At 39.5% G+C, this 22,243-nt stretch overlaps 1 protein-coding gene across 3 annotated transcripts in view; it reads left to right on the top strand.

Annotated features, from left to right (window-relative positions):
• Nucleotides 1–3,374: 3,374 nt before the first annotated feature.
• Nucleotides 3,375–22,243, top strand: part of nlgn2b (neuroligin 2b) — a 72,515-nt gene continuing 53,646 nt past the window's right edge. The window contains exons 1-2 of one of the 3 annotated variants that reach the window (XM_072446532.1): nucleotides 3,375–3,451; nucleotides 3,636–3,806. The gene's annotated coding sequence lies outside the window, so the exon portion shown is untranslated. Of the gene's footprint in view, nucleotides 3,452–3,635; nucleotides 3,807–10,886; nucleotides 11,226–22,243 lie in introns of those variants that run through there. The other 2 variants (XM_072446531.1, XM_072446533.1) reach the window with 2 other exon arrangements.

Raw genomic sequence — 22,243 nt, forward strand, 5'->3', positions numbered from 1 at the left:
AAAACTACTTTTAGTCAAAATGTTCTGTCCTGCAACAGCTGTGTACAGTGGAACAATGAGCCAACTTTAGTGAGGGAGGTGCCCACCTTCACAACCTTCAAATGTCACTTACATTGTCTGAGGAAAGCCAAGCTGCCAGCGGAAATGATGGTGCAGCAGTTCTACATGGCCATGATTGAGTCCATCCTCACCTTCTCCATCACCGTGTGGTACGCTGGAGCCACAGCCAGGGACAAACAGAGACTACAGAGACTTACATCTCTGCAGGACCTGTACGTCTCCAGGGCTCTGGGACATATAAGTATACAAGTATAAATATAAGTCGCACTTCGGCCAAAACTATGAAAAAGGGTGCGACTTATAGTCCGGTAAATACAGCGCTTTAGGGTACGTGCAATACATATACAGTAGGGTATGATCATTAACGACTTCCCTTAATATTGTATAGTGAAATGAAAGTGATGATTTATGAGTTGTAAACTGATGTGTGAACATGCTGAGTTTGTGGTAGTGAATTGCTCCTGTCTTTCCCCCTTATTGTGTCCAGTCCTCTATTATATGTGTGTTTCCTGTGGAGTTATTGTCTGTGTCCTAGAGTGTGCTTGTGATCTTCTGTATTGTTGTTGTTTTAAATTGTGTTACCTTTTAATTTGCATCATCAACCTGTCCAGGGACAACAGATGGAAACTCTCTCCTGTGGCTAAAATCTGGCATATTTACATATGTATAATGTTCATTAATATGCACCATTTCTAAATAAAAGATAGAAAAAAACATGACACAAGTTCATGCTGTTTCCTCATACATGGGCTCCAAAATCCGTGCTCTGTAATCAGTCTTGGATTTGGGACTGTGCTGCTGCAGGCTTGGTGCCTTTCTGCCAAAATAACTGCTTTTTAATCCAGCCACAGTGTCCACTGAATTCTGGTGGAGGACTGCCAAATCCTTATTTACCCCCAACCCTCATCTGCCACGCATTAAGCCTGCCTCTCAAATTCAGCCCGACGTCGCATGCAATTAAAATATTAATATGATACCTTTAACGGCAGCTATTAGAGCAGCTGGAATACCCCAGCAGATGCTCACTATAGTGTTACTGTGCTGAGATTATAGTCACATGTCACTATGGAAATCTCCCCATTGTCCCTACCTGACAGTCTACTTTTATTATACATGTGATTTAAGTGCCTGTCAAAGACCCGACTTGCCCTCTCATGACAGTAACAAAAACTTGACACCATGAGCCACTTGTCACTTTTTAAAGTGGATTAAAGGCAGTAATAAATTGAAAAAACATTGCGGTTTGCATTGTATGGATGACTTTTAAAAAATGTGTATCTTGTGAGCCATAAAAAATTTACACAGTGGAAATCTATCTTTAATAGGTTACTGAAGTGGACCCACAAGCATTTTGGCTCTAAGCTTTGTGGGCGAGGACAGATTTTTTTAACGTATGTACTGAAGACATTATAAAAAGCCTTTACAAGCTTTATCTTTTATAGTCTAACTTATAAAACCCTCAATTCTGGCTTACTGAAACCTGCCGATAACACTTACGCACAAAAACTACAGCATACAACAATGTTTTTCCTTTTGTCCTTTGCATTTGAGCCGTCCTTCTATGTTGCTGGTCCACCTGGGTTTTCATTTTCAGATGTTGAGCTCAGCTTGGTCGGTGATTTGATGTGGGTAACTATGATTACCCGTAAATAAGGTCCTGGATGATTTGCCCTGGACCTTCTTGAGGTGAGCGGGCTGTCTTTGTTGTGCCTCAAACCTTGTTCACTTTTGATGCATATTCATTGTATTTGTTTTCTTCAGGCAGTTACGTCCAAATGAGAAGCCTCTTTATTCAAATCTAGTTTGGTTTGGTTTACTTTAGTGAAAATTATAAATCTGCACATACTACATAAATATGGACATTACATTTTGGTAATTTGATAATTTACTTTTGGGGGCTTTATGATACCTAAAATGGGACAGAAGGTTAGACAGAATAAAAATAAAAGTGTGGGAAAATAATGAAAAGGGAAAGTGAATGGCAGACTGATTACTTATTACCCCCTTGACTCTTAATCCAGTTTACAGTAGTCGTTTCACCCAAGCAATTTGACTTCAAAGGTTCTGAACCATGGCCAATTCCTTTTTGAAATGAGAAAACGCTGTCAAAGAGAATATTAATTAATATTTAGAGCCAGGAAGTCTAAATAATATGAATTCGTGAAATTCATATTATTTAGACTGCATCTGTCATATAAAGAAATGTGTTGACTCTCATGTTTGAAAGATCCTTGCTTTTGACACTTTGCTTAAATGTCCCTTGGCCTTTTCATTCTCTCTTCAAAAATGCCTTACATATGCACTTATCAACGCCCATTTGTCTTGGCATATACGACAGCCGAATACACTCACAGAATAAGAATCAGGGTTTTAAAAGAACCCATTGATGACCGTTGCTATCTGTCCTCAGAAACCTCTCTGCCTTTTCATTTTCAGCCTAGAACCTATTAATACTCACTTGGAGTTAATGGAGATTAATGGGAACGGGCAACAAACAGACACGGACGAGTAGAAAGCAAAGTGTAGTTAGGGGCCAGCACAGGGGTACAGAGCGAGAAGGGAGTGCCTCATGTTGCGGTATGAAAAAAACAAGGACACAAGCAATGATGGATAGATTTCATTAAGTGCAGGATAAGAACAAACACCTCTGTATATCTACAAAAAAAGCATTCCTCCCTTAAAGCAAGGTGTTCTCATGCCTTTAACTACAAATGGAAATGAATTGAAGAACAAATGTAACCAAAGTACACGATATGATGCGTTGTATTTATGTATGTATAGTTTATAGTTATTTTGTTTTGGAGGGTTAAAGTTAAATTTAATGTAAATACATCATCTCTTACCTATTGTCTGATATAGAAGAAACAACAAAACATACTAAAAAAGACAAGATTGAAATTTTAATTATGCAAATTGTTAATGTATTTTTTTATTAATATGGTTGTTTTAAATCGGGGTATTCAGCGCTAAAGCCGAGCTGGGGTCAAAAATGTGTTATATATAAATTCTGCTGGTAGGTGATAGATCCTGTACCAGAAAAGTTACAATGTGCACCTTTTTTTTCAAGTCAAATCAGCAGATTTGACATGAATACTGACCTGCCAACTATTATAAATTAACGTTGCTTCAGTTTATCAATTCTGATGGAGAATTAAACTAGAATGTTTATTCTGAGCTGGGTCCATCTCCACATAGTTGAAGCAATAACAGTATGCATCCTGCCGATGAAACTGTCACAATAAATCGTCTGTCCTCTGTGATAAAGTTGTGTTTGCCTCTTTGTGTTTTGTGGCAGGGTGACTCGGGCCGGGACACTGCAGAAAAAGCCACTTATATAACGGGAAGATTGGGGTATCCAAGTGTCCAAAAGCGCAGACAGAGGCTTGTGTGGGTAAGTGTAGGGGGATGGGACTGAACACATGAGGGGGTACAGCGCTCAGAACGTTCCAGGGGCATAATCTTCTTATCCATGACAGACTGCGGACTGCAAATATCCATCCATGTGTTTCTAAACATCTCTCCTCCTTTCGCTTGACCCTTTATGACCTTCCCTTCCTTCTGCTTGTGCATTTCAGATACAGACATATGCTCAGAGCCCTCATTAGAGCTACTTTTTCTGCCGCTGATCTGAGGATGAAAGTGACCCCTGGTGCAGAAGAAGGTTTTCTCCCGGAGACTGCTGATGTTCTCCTGCCCCTGGCCATGGTGGGACGGGTGGGGCTTGGGATGGAGCGAGCGGAAGGGAGGTGCGTTATACTTCTGTGTGTGTGTGTGTGTGTGTGTGTATGTGTGTGTATGTGTGTGTGTGTGTGTGTGTGGTGCAAATTCTGCTGATTTAGGGAAATAATACCCTCTAATTTCACCTGCGACTCCCAGAGACAAAGGCCTTTAGGGAGAGCGGATAAGGAAGTATTCACTGTCCATTATGGTCGACCAAGACTCTAACACTAGAACGGTTTGAAGCCAGTAGCAGTAGAGGACAAACGGGAAGCAGGTTTGGTGTAAAACTATCAGGCAAAGACCCTCAAACATTGTATAGTCCTCAACAAAATCACTGTCCATCCTAAAACAACACTAAAGCACTATGGCACTTGCTTGTATCCTCCCCTCATCTTTTCCCCCCTCTCATTCCTCCCCTTCTTGATAGTCTTACTCACAGAGCGTGACTATCTGCCGCTGACAGAGCCGCCACAGGATTAGAAGTAGAGACAGGGTCCACACCATCAGAGCAGTAAAGCAGCGCCACCAGGTGTTTGTCCAGCGCCACTGCACCACCGAACACAACCCACTGAAGTCTGCTGCATCCTTGAGGAACGGCGGCAAGGGCATCTTATCTCGCACGCCTGGTTGTGAATTTGATTTACCTCCAGCGGGTTCATATGCACAATTGCAGACAACAATGCTTACACACAGGGAATTAAAGTCACTGTTACGAGAATAGATCTGAAATGAGCTTTATTAGGACAAACTAGTCATTTGAATGAACTTGTCTGACTTGTGAGATCACGATATTCCCGAAATGGGGGCAGTTTGTCTTAAATCTAATGTTTAAAGCTTAGCCAAATTGCCTAATAAGGTCTTTTGCTCTCTGGAGGCAAGTAAAGGACAAATGATCCGTCATACAACTTAATCCCCTCAATTTAAAAAGGCAGTGCATCAAGCCGGTAATCTAAGTATTGAAAGAGAGACATTGCGTTCACTAGAACATTTATTTCCGCATGGTTAATCCACTCCAGAATAGACAGAATTAAAGCGTCCTGGGCAAATTTGGTTACAATGACAGAAAACTGGGACACGGCAGCTCCACACAGACGCCTCTCTTTTTTATTTATTTTCCCGAGCGAAACACACGTACTCTAATCCAAAAAAAAAAAAAAATCACACGGGCAAATTTGGCTTGTAATTACCCGGCTCAATTGATGGCCGCTTTGTCTACATCAGGTACCGACAAGGAAATAATTAGTATTTTTTATCGCTCTGTGTCCTTGCTGGACCTTTGCTATTAGGGAGCGAGCCAGTGCTAAGTAATTCACACGAGAGAGAGAGAGAGAGAGAGAGAGAGAGAGAGGGGAGCAACGCAGAACAGACTTGGCAGAGCTACAACGATTCACTGCAGTGGTTTTTAAATCCGTTAACATGATTTCACTCATCCCATTAAAGACATAGCTGGATAGGGAGATGGTAGAGGTGCTGCAAAAGGAGGAGGGTGAGAACAAGAGTGAATGAGAGGGAGACGGGGAGATTAAATGGGTGTTAAATTTTGGGAACAAATCATCTTTCCCGGCCCAGTTTTTAATCTACGATCAGCCTTTAACATTTCATTTCCTGTAGATGGATGACCTTTTGTTGTTTGTCCTGATTTAAAAACAACTTGTTTGCGTCACATGAACATCAAACACAAATTCATCAACCAAATGAAACTCTTGTAGCACTGATGAAAGTGTACATTTACAAAGGACACTAAGAATAGTCAAATTTGAGTTAAAATACCTTATTTATTATTCACAGAACTATATATCACAACTATTAACACAATACACAATACACCTTTTTCCTTAACTAACCTGTTTATTGCGGTGGGTTTGTTGCATTTGCTCTCTGTTACTTCAGGGACGTTCTAATTAAGTCACATGGGTCCCTTTAAGTTCAGCATTCAGACTGGAGCTTAGCGTTCTCATTTTTGGTCAATTATTTTTTTTTAATTGTTTATTTTTGTCAATATTTTATTCCACAAATAGAGTAAGGTTAGGAGGTTAGGATAAGAGATAGGTCAATTTGGTTTATATTAGGGCTTCTAAACCACTAGTCCCGCCCAACAACAAAATGCTGAACATTTAGAGAGTCCCGGTCGGTCACCTGTTTATCTTATCTCCATGGAGACAAGAAGGTGACAGCGCTTGTAGAAGGGTGACCCTGCTTACAACAAGAATGCATGTTTTTGACATAAAACAATAAATAAAATTGATTATAAGATGTATAGATTTGATTAGAATATATATATATATATATATATATATATATATATATATATATATATATATATATATATATATATATATATATATATATATATATATATAAAGTGTAAGATAGACAAGTTTAATGCCATAGTGTGGAACATTCTAGGTAAAGCAATAACATCTCCATATAGAGAAGAGATGTAGAAAACATGATGGATTATGTTTCTCCCCTTTGACCTAAAGGTTACAGTCTTTTACATAGAATAATTACATTGTAAAATATTTTTGTTCTCTGTGAATTTGTTGTTTTCTAAAACATATATAGGAAAAGCTGTGGTGGTGTAAATTGCAGTACCATGGGATGGTAACATCCGGAATAAGGAACATACCAATACCACGGCCTCAGAGAGGAGCTGGAGAAGGCCTGGAGCGTGAAGGTATCGGTGGTGCCCGTAGTGATCGGAGCACTTGGGGCAGTGACCCCCAAACTGGAGGAATGGCTTGAGCAGATCCCAGAAAAAACATCAGACATCTCGGTCCAAAGTGCAGTGCAGGAACAGCAAAGATAGTGCGCAGAAGCCTCAAGCTCCCAGGGGCCTCTGGTAGAGGACCCGAGCTTGAAAGGGGAGAAATAGAGACCACCCACGTGAGAGTTTTTATTTTATTTTTTATATATACACACATAAACTTGCAATAACTCATTCTGTCCAGCAGAGCGAGCTGTTCTACTACAGCAAAGATATCAAGTATTAACAGATGTGACTTTTGTTAAGGGATGGACTTGCTTAGTATGATTCCATGATTTAATTTGCTGATATTCTGTGCAGAGATAATACGGTTCGGCGTATCAGGTGTATTTACCGCTGTAAATGTGATTTCATCTGACATTTCATTATTAGAAATGTGCACTATCCAATGACTGACCTTGTGCTTAAAATTATCTGATGCACTTTAAATGGCCATGCAGCATTAGCGTATGGCAAACTTGCTCGCATCATGCCTGAGTGAGCGCACGTTGAAGGCATTGGGCCAATCCTTCCGCCTCACCTCTTCTGTCTTCGCTCTGCCTCGCCACATACAACGCCGCTCTGCATCCCAACTTCTAGCGTCTCAAGGGCACAGCCAGGTGCATCATGGGTAACCTTGATTTAGTTGAAGCTTATCATGATGCTGGATTTGATGCATCACAGCTCAGGACTCGGTATAGACACAGGGTCATGATGAGTACCCAGGACATGTTTGGCCTTAAGTCAATAGTGTGCAGTATAAGCAAATGAGACTGAGACTGCAGCTGGTGACTTATAAATCTGCTCATTTGACCTGTCCCTGGGGTCAAAGCTCGAGGGACCCCACGACCTTTAGGCTCCACAACACGGTCTTTTGTGCTAATGTAGTGTGATGTGACGGGTGCACTACCATGAGTGACCTGATGTCAACTCAGTGTTTGTAAGCTTAGAGCTGTAAGCTATTAAAAGAAGCAGTATATGTTTCGAAACAGCACTACACTGTACATAAGGAGCTTTTCTGCCTAGCTACATCTGTCACTATGGTTCGGACATAGCATGTAGCATTCTTCATTTTATCTATAGGTTTAACAATGCATGTACACAGATGGCGGTATTAGCAATGTGTGACCTCTCACAAGCCGTTACAGTTCCACTTAAACTGTGGAAAAAAGTAATAATGTTAATGGCTGCAGTATTTATTAAAAAATAACCCAAAATCCTCAGAGAATGCCATTGCTTAGCCTTATCTTGCAATGGTGATAAATAAACTTCAAAGAAACAATAATCTTGAGAAATGTTAGCTCTGAAGTATTTCATAATCATAATCCTGTGATTAATGCATCTCTGTGAAAACACTACATATACGTAAACCATTGTGTTTTCAGCTATATTACAGCACACAAATAAGTTTGAGATAACTTAATAAGGTGCTCCTTATCTGTAGTGTTAATGTTGTGTGTATTTGTGCTCATTGTAATTCCATCAGTTAAATTAAAATATTGTGTAGCACCACATAATTTAATAAAAGCAAACACGTTTCATCAGTGCACTCTGCTAACAGCAGTTTACCTGACTCGTCATTACTCGACTGATTTTAGACTCTTAATGGCCTTAATGACAGCTTCTCATATGAGTGATGTTAGAGATCTACATAGTCTCTTAAAGTAATGGGCCCGGTTTTTATATTCAATCTGATACAAAGTAATACTATGGCACAAAAATGTGACCCACCGCCCTAAAACCCAGAACAGAGCAACAGAGCTTTTAAGTTATTTTTTTTTTAATTAACATTAACATTTATTAAACTAAATTTTTATTGATATTTTTATTTTTATTTTATCATGACTTATTTTGTTAGCAAGCATTCAAGAATTTAAGTCGAACTCAAGTTAAATGTGGGTTTGAATCAACTTAAGTAACATAATATTTGTCATTGACCAGTGCAGTCACCTGATCATCTAACGCACACGTCTGTGCCAGTGTAGGAGACTGCTCTTGAGTTCATGGCACAAACTGTACATATTAAGAACAATTCAACATTAATTTATAATCTCATAAACACATGGGGAAGCATTGTGCATTTTTACAGAATAAATCGATGTAATTCAAAAGAGGCATCCAATCAGAGGCTCAGAACATCACACAGCCCTCTATAATTTCACTTAACAGGAGTTTTGGCACGAGACGTCTTGAAGTGGAGATGTTCCAGACCCATTTTGCAAAGTGAAGACTTGGTCTCGACAGAATATAAAAGCCTAGTAAAACAAGAGTATGTGTTCATTTGTAATGTATCAAAGGTTACAATCTTTTAACCTGAGCTTTTTGTATTTAGGGTGATTATTTGATCTTGTTTTGGGGCACGGAATAATATTAAAATATATATATATATATATATATATATATATATATATGTATTTATATACACATGCAAGAATACTAAGATCTCAAAATTATCCTTTATTTATTTGAACTTTATTGCTGTTTTTTGTATTGCAGAGTAGTGTTTCCCCTGCAGGGGTACTTAGAAAAATTGAATTGTATGAAATTGAATAATAAATCTGTGTAGAAAGGACGTTTCAGATTTACAATATCATTAAAAACAACACAATATATCACTACTAATATAGTGATTTATTGGCCTATAGTACCAGAGTTAAGGGGTTCTTGGAGTGAGAGAAAAAACGTAGGGGGTTCTCAAGACAAAACAGGTCGGGAAACACTCTCTTTTCTGTTGTAAATTGTAAATGTAAATGTTTTGTCAGCTCTGTCAGTGGAGACTGTTCTATTTGAGCCTCTTTATCACAGACTTGTACTATCTGTAGGTGGGGAGCTTCTGGCCTTGTTCTGAGCTTCATCTGACCCTTGTGAATTCCCCAAAGGAGCGAATCTCCTCTGAGTATTTAAACATAGCAACTCAAACCTACATTTCTGCTCTTCCCTGACCTATCAAGTTACAAACAATATGACTGTTTGTGTAGTGAGTGTTTTTATGTTGCAACCATTGAATGCAAAGTGAAGAGGAGCCACTTAAAATGTGCATTTTTCTCAAGTTATGACCTTCAGTAAGCATGTGAACTTTACATCCTTAACGGTGATGGATGGGAATTTATGAATTAGATGATTGAATCTGGTGGTTGTCCGAACAGGTTGTCATCGAAAGTTCCAGGACAAAGTTTTATTACTTCTTAAACACTCAATAGTCATATTTCTGTCTGTCTTTTTCCATATTGTATTTGCGCTGTGATTTGGTGATATTCCTGAGCTGTACTTAAATCCAGTTGACCAATCAACACAACTTGAATATTGCTGAATATTTTTGCACAAATAAAAACCTGGGAGTAGGCGACAGGTGCCTAAGAGTAACAGGTACTTGGCCTCGAGCTTTCCTGCACAAATAAACACAAATCAACCGCAAATTATCCAAGGATATGATATATTTTACAAAAATACACCCAAACCCATGTCCCCCCACGCACACACACATACAATGCAGCACTGCAGTTTCCCGGCTGATCTTTAATTGTCAAAAGTAGCACGTTTTTTTGATTTGAATGTCCCTTGATCATTCCCTGTGCAGGTGTCACTCGCTCCCAAACAAACAAACAAACACAAAAAGAAGACGGGCAATAAACGGGAAATCTACAGCTCTGACGTCAGTGCGTTGCAGTTCCACGCTTGAGCACATTCCCAACGAAATCCCACTGCAGTTTTTTTCCCCCTGTCCCCCCCCCCCCCCCCCCCCCCCACCTCCATCACATGGCGACCTCTTCTTATTGAGTTACGCTTCGCCTCTCCTTGTCATGACAACCGGCTGCGCACTGAAATATCGCAAGTGGTCGCTCGTCGCCTTCCATCGCCGCGTGAGTGGATGAGAGGGACGCGCTGAGAGAGAGACGGTGGAGGCGGGGGCTTGACGCTCCTCCAGACTGCAATCATATCACTGATTCTCAACATTAAAAAAAGCCGTTCTTTTACCCCCCAAAAAACATGCGGCTGTAGCGCGGAAGACATGTCATCCGGTGCTCTAATTCTCTCCAAGTGAAAGGAGGAGAGAGGGAGGGAGAGAGAGAGAGGGGGAGAGAGACGCTTGGAAGACGAGCCGCGCTCAAAATCGGACTGGACACCTGATTTTTGCGTCTTGAGTAAGCTCTTTGCCTTTTTATTTTTTTGTTTTAAACCCGAGAAACGAAGCGCTCCGTTTTGAAGAGCGACGCCGTGGATTATTATTCCCGTCATGAACAAATGAGGGGAAGAGGACGCGTGCTTGCGTTAGTCTTGACGCTATAGCGTTTTATTCCCACCGATTTTTTTTTAATTTTCTTTCTTCCTTTTTTTCCCCACCCCCCCTCCTCCTCCTCTCCTCTTTGCTCGTTTTGAGGTCAACGTTAAAACAAGTGAGTGAAATATCAGCACTGAGCAGGGTGTTGTCAAGCCAGAGGGATGACAAGAGGAGGCAGGGGCGGCGGGGGGGCCGTATGAGGTGCGCTTTTTGGGGGGGAAAAGCCGGATAAAGACGAGGGAAGGTGCGCGGCTACTATCGACACCCCAGCGACGCCTCCTGAGAAATAATCGCCGGAAGAAATGGCCTAGTTACGAGTCAAAAAGCCGGCGACAACAGCGAGGATACGGATCGAATGGACCGGGCATCAGCACCACCATCATCGTCATCCTCATAATCCAGGTGTCCTCTTGTTTATCGGTAAGTCTGCCGTTAACCACGACCACCACCGTGCGCATTTCCCCCCTGTGTGTGTGCGTGTTGCGCAATCTGGCACATTGCGCACATCTTTGACGCACTGTCACTATTGGGAGAATGAGGTTTTAATGTAAATCCTCGCGCAGCCCGGTTGCCATAGCACGCCCCCCCCCCCCCCCACCTCCTCCTCCTCCTGCTCCTGCTTTCTGATAAAGAGGAGCCTTCGATTGGCCTTGCCTGTTGATGAGCTGTCACTTAACATGGGCTGTTCAATAAGGTGCTGCTAATGAGCCCGGGATCCGTGTGTTTTAATTGGAACTTGCACATCATATGGAGTGGCCGCTTCTAACAATGTCTCAGCCCAAAGTCTTTGGAAGCACCTATTGATTACTGTATTCATGTTTGGTGATTGCCTGACTTCTCAATTATGCTGCACTGATAAAACTAATCTCCAGTGCAGGCCTCCAGAAGATGTCCTCTCTGATGGACACAGCATTACATACACAGACAGGCGCGCACGCACACAGATTGATGCAGATAGTGACTTAAATGATCCAGGGAAGACGGCGCCATTAATATTCAGCACCAGTTGGGCAGCTCTCAGTTAATGGTAGACAACAGGACCTCTGTTCTGACAGGTCAGCGATGAGAAATGGTATGTTTTCATTTTTAGGAAATAAATGAATTTCTATGCCATGGATACAGCGCCTGTAGCCACGCGGGACTGACATTTAGAAATCCATCAGGAAAAGTAATAACATGCTTTTGAAGACTTTTGCTGATTTTGCCGATCGCTGGCTGTTGTTGGTGCACTGTGATCCGGATTTGTGGCACACCACTTTATACGGGCATTTGGGCAGTGACAGACGTGGAGGAAACTAGAGCTGGATACAGGCATGTGGTCAATTGATTTGTTTCAAAGTAAAGTATATTGTGACAAATATTGACCAAAGCATAAAGGGGAAGGATTTAAAGTCAATTCTCTTTTAATTAGAAAACCAGTCGCTCAAAAAAAATGCCCCTCAACAGTTCGATAACGCATAGGCCTAGGGATCACTTTATCTCTAAATACAGAATACTCACTGTACCTCGATCAATGATGCTTCTGTATTAAATAACAGTCCTTTAATGGAAGAGATGAAAGGCAGATATACAGTACATTGCCGGACCCAAATACCAAAATATCTGGTGGTGACTTAAAAGGCAAAAGCAATGTCCAAGCCCTTCAGTTGTTGCAATAAGGCTCTTTATGGGGATCGTAGCCTCTAGAGCTCCATTAAATGCATCTATTTTGAAACATTAATAAGATGCATGACTGTTTTTAAAGCAAGATTTTTATCAAATTGAGGTTTGGTTGGGAATATCTAGTACATTTAAAACCTTACATGGATTATATCATGGCTTCCTTTAGAAATCTGCAGACAAATGGCCAAAGTATTACAACATTTATACTGTATTTTTCTTGTTTCTATTTTGTATCTTCTTACAAACAAAGCAATTCCCCACACTACAAACTGAGCGGTATAAAAGCCTTGAAATTGGACACTTAAATGAAAGTGTGTCCTAAGGGTTACCTTAAAGTCCGCTTGAGAGTCCTTGCATGTCTGACAGTTTGCAATGGGACACCCCTTAGCTCTCAGAAGCCGATCAGGAACATTTGTCACCATATGTCATTTGTGTGAGTGGGAGCAGCTGGATTTCTGCCAGATTTGCCCATAGTGTCACTGCTGTTAGAACATGTGTGTAACACTGGGTGTTAGGGGACAAGTTTGCAAGACATGGACTGTATCTAGCAAACTGGGAAATGGGACTGGGACTTTTTCTAAAATGGTTGAATTAAGATAAATGGCAAGATAATAGGCACGTTTGATGAAACAAGCTTCCAAAGTAATTCAACTTCAGCTTGTTCCCTGGGTCTGTTAATCGTGCCACTGCCAACGAGGTCATGATGTTGCAAATGATTTTGGTTGGCAATACAACCTGTGTGAATCTTGCCTGTTTGTGTAATTTTAAATCACAACCACCTAAATGTTAAATATGTCAGAAATGGATATTGATTTTTTTTAAATGCAGTGGTTCTCAAACTGTGGTGCATTTGCCACATTCTTCATATATTATTTAGACCTGGTTTAGTCCAGATATAGAAATGGTCCAGTCCTGGTAGTGCTTGGAAACATATCAGTCAATAAATAATACATTGAACAATATTTGTGAAGCTCAATATTCCTTTTAACAGTATGGTTCATTCCAACAAGGATTTTCTGGAATCCTAAAGTAGTCCTGCTTCAGGGTTGCTGAGGAGATAGTATAGTTTTAAAATATATTTTTCTATCCTGATATTTAGTTGTTATGGTGCTATTTGGACAAGATCTCCTGCCACAAGATCTCGTGAGATGTTTTCCCTGTGTTTACATTTGACAATGACAAAAATGCTGATGAGTTACACATGTTGAGAAGCCACAGTTCCATCTATTTATCAATGTATTTACTTATTCATCATCTCCATTTATTTATCATGAATTATGTCAATCCGTGGCCAATCTCGTGTCTAGTCTTGTGGGAATGGTGTCTTGTCCCAGTCGTAGCAGAATTATGTCTTCTCGAATGCACATAGTTTTCAAGCCATGACGTTATTTTGTGTTTCTGTTATATTACCAAATATAAATTAGCAGATAATGATACTAGAAGTCATCATTAGAGGTACATCATATTGAAGTTTCGATAAAATCATGAATGTTGTTTTGTCCTCAATATTCAAATGTTCGTATTGTTTATGTTGTAAGCTATCAAAGCTATTAAATAAGGGCAGAAAGTGATATTTCTGCACTTTTGTGATTCATTTCACAAATATTTCACATTTGTCTGATAAATAGACCTCAACTAATACGTTTAAAGACATTCTGTGGGACTGATACTATCGCCCACTGCGAATCATTGTGAATACTACTACAACACGTACTGAAATCCACTACACTTTGTTTTAGCTTTAGGTAAACGTTTCCTCTGCATCCAAACCTTTTTATCTGTCAGGACTACAGCTGGAGGATTGGCCTATATAGCATGTTTTTCAGGTTGATGAAGGTAACCGGAGTACCTAGGAGTACCCTTGCCATGCTGCAAGTTTCCTTCATATTGTATATTTGTATAATATGCTGCCGCTGTGTGAAACCAAGACAATTGAAAAGCTCTTGACAAATATAGCAAAAACTAGCAGAATCTTCTTACTGTTGCTATCTATATCGCATACATTTTGTCACCTTCTGTCTGGGCGAGTATCTCATATAGCACCTATCTTTCCCATCTGGTGGAGTGCATGCTGTAGCAAGTTTTATAGAGGTGTGTGCGTGTGTGTGCGTGTGCGTACGATGATTTTCACATGGAGGGAGCAAATCACGAGGTTAAAACGACCCAGGTCTTAGTCACGTTTGGATCGAGGAGAGTAAAGCCTCCTGCTTGACCTGGCCCATTATCTTTCTGCAAAGATTTGAAAGATGGAAGAACACATCAAAATGCCATGGTAACCGTATTATGTAACATCCCTTTTAAGTATTTCATGGCATGTAACAGTCCATAAGATCTTGCGAGTGCCGTTTTGTCTCAAGCATGAAGGCGAACTCATCAAACAAGACTGAAATACTGGGAAAATCTTGTTTTGTAAGCAAGCTGGCAAAAAAACCCATTAAAATTTGACGCTTACTTATATAGCTGGATGCTTCAGTTCACCAGATATCCTCCATTAGCGTGTTCGTTTTTTCTGATATTCTGGGAGCTCTGACCGAAGCCATCATTAAAACATGCGGCGTAGTCTTTTAAAGGATTCTTTCAAGCCGTGCTAGTGAGTCATGGAGTACACTAATTATAAGTCGCCATGTACGCGTTTGCCTAGCTGCCGTTTTTTCAAAGGTGTGGGCAGTTTTGAAAGAAATGGCTACTAAGGGTGAATGTATGGGAAGCCATTACGGAGTGACACAACATTGGCCCTGGCAATAATTCCTGCAAGTCATTGGAAATCTTTAGCACATTAGCATTGTATCAGTAAACCAGTATTTTCTGTGGATATGTTTATTTAGTGGTTATTGGACTTGGCTTAAAGGCATTGCATTTTGTTCTGATTTCTGGTGTTTTAGTTGCATTAGTCTTGGTCTTGATTTGATTAAGTGGGCAATTCTCTGATATTGTGCAGAAAACAGTCACACATGTCATATTTGCCATTCGAATAGCAGAGATACTCGTGGGTATGAGAAAATATTCAGGAAATTCTTTTAAAAAACAGGCATTGTAAGTAAGTTCAGAGCTGACCACAAACATTCTGTTCTTTAGTTCATCAAAATCTGCCGCATTTGTTGTAGACAATCTCCATTTGTTTTCTCTTTTATGTACATGTAGATAGAATGTTGTGTGAGACTGAGGACAATATGCTTGTCTGTATGGAACATTGTAGTTCATGTAACAATTATACATTTTACTATTCCCAAACTTTTCTAATATAATAAACTTTGCTTAATATTTTTCTTCCTTTCTCGGTTTTATCTTTAGAAATCAATTGATTAATAAGAGATGAAGATACAAATACTTGCATAGTCAAACTTAATCTTGATTACTGATCAGTACAGCAACATAGACCTCAAGGTTGTACAAAATGGTACAACAGCAATTATTTTTTATTGCAGTAGAGTCCAAATATAATAATAGATAGAAACAACCTGGCAGTAACAGTATATATATTTTAAATGGCTATTGTCCCTGGGGTCCACGTCTTAATAGCACATTACATTAGAAATATATATATATATATATATATATATATATATATATATATATATATATTAGAAAAATACACAATAACATAATGTAATTGTATTTCCATGTTCCGATAAAATCTTTTTTGATACATTCATAGTTGTGTTTGTTTGTTGAAGGCCATTTCAGGCCTGTGTTTGTATTGTGATTTAATACATCCTTTCCTGTTATGTAAAGCAATTTTCTGAAGTCACTTACGTCACTTAAGTTTGAATTACGGTACTCTATATGAAGACGCTTTACAAATAGACCTTCAGCATTACAGTCTTTTGTTCAGATGCTGTGTTACAGGCTGGGAGAGTAATGACCATGAACTGCATGTTGTGTGTTAAAGCTGAGCAAGATACGACTTAAAAAGCAAATAAGGGCAAAATTTGCAATTGTTCAAATGTGTTTTGGACATATTATTTAAACCAGCACTGGCCATATCTGGTTAAAAAATGTCAACAACTTAATTGCGTGTAATGGACTTCAAAAACTGCCAACTGGCTATTCAGCAGATTGCAGTACAAAGCCCTTGTCCCTGTTGTTTAGCTGGACAGTGACAAACCCCCACTCCACCGGTGTCTTTTTCACTATATTTTTCAAGTACTGTCCAGATCTTGCCACACAAATAGCGTTTTGCCGTGCAGCATTCTCAATATTCTTTGTCCAGTCCAGGTCCATCCCACACCAATCTGTTCCTATCGGTCAGTGTTACTTGTTCATTAAATATGATGGCAGCTCAAACAGCTTCCTAATACCGGACCTACTGGATTTTATGAAGGGTATTACTTCAAGTTTGAAGGCTGTAAAACTTAATGGTTATCAGCAGAGTAAAGCTGGGCCACAGGTTTATAGATGGCAGTAGTTGGTTGGCTACAGCACGTGGACCAAAATGTGTAGCTGACCACAATAAATAAATAAGTAAAATAAATAAGTAAACAATACATATTTGGCCTGATTTGTCAATTTTTTGTGTTAAAACAAATTACACTTAATTTCAGTAAAAGGGTTGGTACTCAATACCAATTCTGATACCACATGACAATAAAACATTTATTTAGACAATTGAATAAATATATATATATATATATATATATATATATATATATATATATATATATATATATACTTACCGCGTGGTCTTATAAAAGTTCTGATATAGATCAAGACTATTATAGTTTTTGTATTGAATAGCATCTAGGTAGGTATCTGTAATTTATTCCACACCAGTCTGTTCCTGGTCTAGGTAGGTTTGTGTAATTTAGATAATATGTTGTGTTCAAGAAAGAGCAAGCTGTAATTAGTAGGCTACATCTCTAGTTGTTTTGCAGTGTTTTTGGATCTAGGCAAAATATAGCACTCAGAAATGACACTGGAGGAAAAGCTGCAGTGACATGAAGAAGTGAGAATGAGCCTGTCACATTATCAGAGCCACATAATTGCCTTGTTTTGATCTGATGGCTGATAGCTGATTGGGCTGATGAGGAGATGGAGGTGATACTGATCGGAAGATAGACTGCAGAGAAGCACAGGGACACACACCTCAAGAAATGTACTCTTTTCATGTATAGTAATGAATGTCCTAGTAGTTCTGACATCAGCACAGCTTTATCTTGTAAGTATAGTATTGTCATGGTCCAAACATTTCAAAATATTATAGAGTTCAATATAATATAACTGGACACTTTATGAACAAGATGATGTTAATTTTAACACAAAAATATAATAATTCTAACACAAAAATATAATAATTTTACAATATGGCCTTACACTAGTTCTGATATAGATAAAGGCTATTCTATAGCATCCAGGAAAGTTACAATTCTGTACATTTGTCAATTCTATATATTTAATTTTTTTTATTTTCATATCTTTTTTACTATTTCTACCTGTTCAGAGTTAAGAGTTAAGGTACATTTTATTTTCTCCTTAGGGACATTTTCCCTCTGCATTTGACCCATCTTTCAGTGCCACTGAGAGTGTCAGGAGCTACTGCAGCTGGAGGATTTCACCTTTGTTTCCTTTTTTTTTTTAGGGGTGATAGAGGAAACCAGAGGAAAGCCACAGACACAGGGAGAAAGTCATACCTTTATTATAAATTAGTAACTGGATTTTGATCTTGCCTACAACCCGATCTCCAAATTTAAAGTCATGTATATAATGTATTGTTAAAACAATGGAATCTGTTTTGGTTAGCATAACAAAAGCATAAACATTAACTTAAAGCTTAGGTACCTGACTTTTTTCGTGTGTAAATTTTAATGTACTTTAATTCTTGTCAAACAGGAAGTAAGAGCTGAAAGCAGCGCTCTGCCCTTTGGTGGTCCATTTCAGTTCCACTGGGATGAAAAAAGCTGTTCTAAAGTTGCACACATGCATGCAGTCCAGCTGCAGTGTAGTGGCAGCAGTCTTTCCGTAGCATTGAAAGTGCGAGAGGAACTTAGACCGCACACCATGCAGTGCGGAGGTGCCGGCGGAGGTGCTGCGGTGCTCCGGATCCTTTCCGTTGGATTGAATATTCACACGACTGCCGCAGCCCACTGCAGGCCTTTTCAGTAAAGTTGTCAAAATGAGATGAGACAAACAGGAAATCATACGAGAATGGGTAAAATGCATCAGCCCATGTATTCACTCTATTATCTTTCCTACCGCTGCAAATGTACATTATGTCATAACCTCTGAAACAGTGTTGCACCGCATTAGCTCTGTTATTCGAGACCATGGACGAAGACGGCAGTCAGACCCTGTGACCTCACACATGAGGAGTGGCACACTGCTACCAGCCCGCTCCGGCACTGCAATGGTAGCAAGACCGCGTGCAGTCTGAGCGCGGCGTCAAGTAATCAGTGATACAATCTGCAGTATCAAATCTACCGTGTATTGGTTTTGTATTGTCACAATCAACATATAACAACAACAACTTACTATCTTGTATAATGAAATGTAGTTCTGACATCCACGGACATGTTCTGAAATGCTTTTGTGTCTTATGTTGGTTTGGTAATTCATATTTTAGTCTTATCTCAAATGTTACTGCTCCTGGACACGTTTGTGTGCATGTGCGCTGAAAACGGAAATCACAATGAGACATTTCCCCCCAAAATAATCTCGATTTGTCGCTACCACAGTAAATAAACCTGATACTGTAGGTACTTGCATTTTGTCCTCTTTCAAAAGGTGTGCAAAGTTTGTCAGGGACTATTATGAGATACCGCTGGGTGAATGTATAATGCATGACACACACAGCAGCCAATGTAGCATATGAATTTGTAAAACCAGATTTGTACCGCCACAATAAAGAATTCAGCAAGTGGTGACAGGTGTTGTCTGTGGGAAAGAAAAATATCAAGTTTGCGTTCCAAAGTCTCATAAAGTGTGTGGAGTCGGTACCAGTTAGCTCTCGTGTTGACGTGTGCAGTTGTTTGACTAATAATAATTTAGAGGATTCCCACAGAAGGTGAGCGGAGCCATTATAATTCAGCTGCCGTTTGTGTGCTGGTGGCATGTGTTGTGTGACAAAGTAAACTGCACATATTTACTGCTATGAATGATTATCCTCAGTCAATAGACTTTCAGAATGAGATAACAGATTGGGCATGTGTGTTTAGTCTCCATAGCTGTGATAGGTAATATTCTGTTTGACAAGTTTTAATGTGTGCATCTTTTTAACAAACGGTTTTCTATATGATATTATCTGAATTTGAATCGAGTAGTGATGATTGGTGCTGACAAAGTAGTTTGTGGATGTGGTTAGATGAGGCTGTATATTTATTGATGTAGTACACGTCGTCCAAAATAAACTGCAGTTCTTTTTGCCTGGATTTGAATTATTAGTTTGCAATTTTATAGTGTATAAAATATAGACCAAATTTCAGTCCAGCGTATTTATATTCTCATCCAGATTTGTTGACAGCGATATACATTCATTTCTTCATTCATCTTCTACATTGCAACTCACACCTTCTTTCACAAATTTCTCAAATACCAGTAAACTCCAAGTTAAAGTAAGTTAATAAGTAAGTTGGTAAACAAGCATGCCTTACGGGTTATTGAAATAATGATGATACAATTTGTTGTAGTTGTCTTTCATTCTAAACTAAACCATTTTAGTTGAAGTTTGTTCTTCCTGAATACTTGCCTGTTATAACCACAACCGCCATCCACTTAGTTTCCTGAAATGTTCACAATTTAGATCCACATCCATCAATTACACTTGCTTATCATTATAGGATTAAACATAACCATCAAACACTGTAACAGTTTAACTGGTGCCGTTGATCATCTTGTCTTACCTCATGGTTGAAGGGACTCTCAGATTGCAGTTAGATTTTTCTGACCTTGTTGGAAACTAAATGCACCATTACTTTATTTTCTTATGCAGCAGAAGTTATTAAAGCAGAATTGATTTTTGTCTTCGGGCTGAGCTGATTTTAATGCTGTATGACTCTTCTTCTTGTCCAAACAAGTAAACAAAAGCCAAAGTGCAAAGTTGTTTTGTTATTCTCAGGATCCCTTTCGATACTGCTGTGTTTTACATATAGAGTGAATTGGTTAGTTTATTCTGGGAGAAAAAGAGCTTGTGTATGGCCATAGAGAGATAAAAAAACACTATGTAGGTTATACCAGCTTCTGAAGCATTTCAATTATTCATTTGTTTAGATACTCTACAGTGCATTACCACAGCAGTCTGGAGTGGGGATCCAGGCGACAAGAACACAACCCGACCAGACAAGTGTTTAGAATCCTTAAGGTTACACACAGTACACAACAATCCGCCCGTCGACCACATGAAGCGGGCGGAAGGTATGGCCACGTCTCTTTGATCTGAAGAGCATCATTGGCCCTTGACAGTTCTGTCTGACTGTTGAACCACTTTATTCTCCTCCATGTTTTCTTATTTGTATTTGGTAGAACATACATCCTAAAGACCATATTTGCAGTGGGGAATAGAACAGCTCTTCTCCATTAAAATGAATGGTTTGTTTCCGAGATGCACATGCGCAGAAATGACCCTTTGCCACACGGTTGATTACGCCCGTTAGGACTTTGGTTTCAGTGGGACGAGACGCAGGGCGACAGTATGGTAGCTTTGTGTCCTTGATAGGAGGTAGAAGGTGGGTTGGAACATACAGGGCTTTAGTCTCCTTAAAGTGGGACAAGGATCCAGACTGACACCGCCAGACAGAATATGTTGATGTTGATGAAGTTGGAGCATCTGCAGACCAATGGCTGAAATTAATCACATTCTACTTTCCACTTCCTCTCACAATATTTTCAACTCAGTGGAGCCCGCTCATTGTACCTCTTAAGCCTGTCATGCATGATATACTTTGTGTTGGACAATTAAACATTTTATTTAACTATAAAAGAAAGCAGGGATGTGCAGACTTTTGTGGATGCATTTTGCAAAACGTTTCCTAGTTTGGTATAGACTTTATTCAGCCTGACACTTGCTCCACTGTAACGCATGTGGAACAACAACAGTAAATCATTTTAACATGTTTTATTACAACAAAATTTAAGACTCGCTAATAATTCATGCAATACACATTGACAGGATTGACAGAACACTCACAGACAACTTTTTACTTTTTATTATCAATTTACCCACACAAAAGAAAATATATCTACCCAGAAGACCTCATAAACACCAACCTCTCATTTAGTGTATAATGTATAAATACACACTTGACCACAAAAAAGCTGCTCTGCTGACATTTTAGCTTTAACATTTGACGCAGTTCAACAAATACATAGATAACCATGTGCTGCCACCTCTTTGTCTCATCTGTGGATAACAGCTGCCATTATTGGAACACAGTTTACACGTTAGAGTCGTTTCATCTTAAATCCCACCTCATCCCACTCTGCTCCGACTGCAGCTGCCTCCCTCCTCTCCACATTATGACTGTTACTACTCTGTCACCCATGTGTGCCTTCTCCAGACTCACATGATCTTATATAATAACAAGGCAGGTGTGACCGACATTAGTCTTTTTGCCACTGGCTCTGTGGGTACTCCCAATACTGCAACACTGCACAGGTGGTGCAAGCACCCAAATGTAGTGGAGAGAGGGATGCCACTGTAGCCAACAAGAGCTGTTCATTACTGTCACCAAGTCCTTTTTGTTGCCTTTTTCTTTTTTGCTTGTTTGTTACAGTGTTTGTTGCTGTTTTGTTACAATATTATGAACATTTTCATGAAGTTGAAACTGAAAACTCTTTGTGTCATGTTT

This window comes from Eucyclogobius newberryi, unplaced genomic scaffold, assembly GCF_026437365.1.
Source record: "Eucyclogobius newberryi isolate DKJ021-1_F unplaced genomic scaffold, fEucNew1.0.hap1 SCAF_15, whole genome shotgun sequence".
Taxonomy (NCBI): Eukaryota; Metazoa; Chordata; class Actinopteri; order Gobiiformes; family Gobiidae; genus Eucyclogobius; species Eucyclogobius newberryi.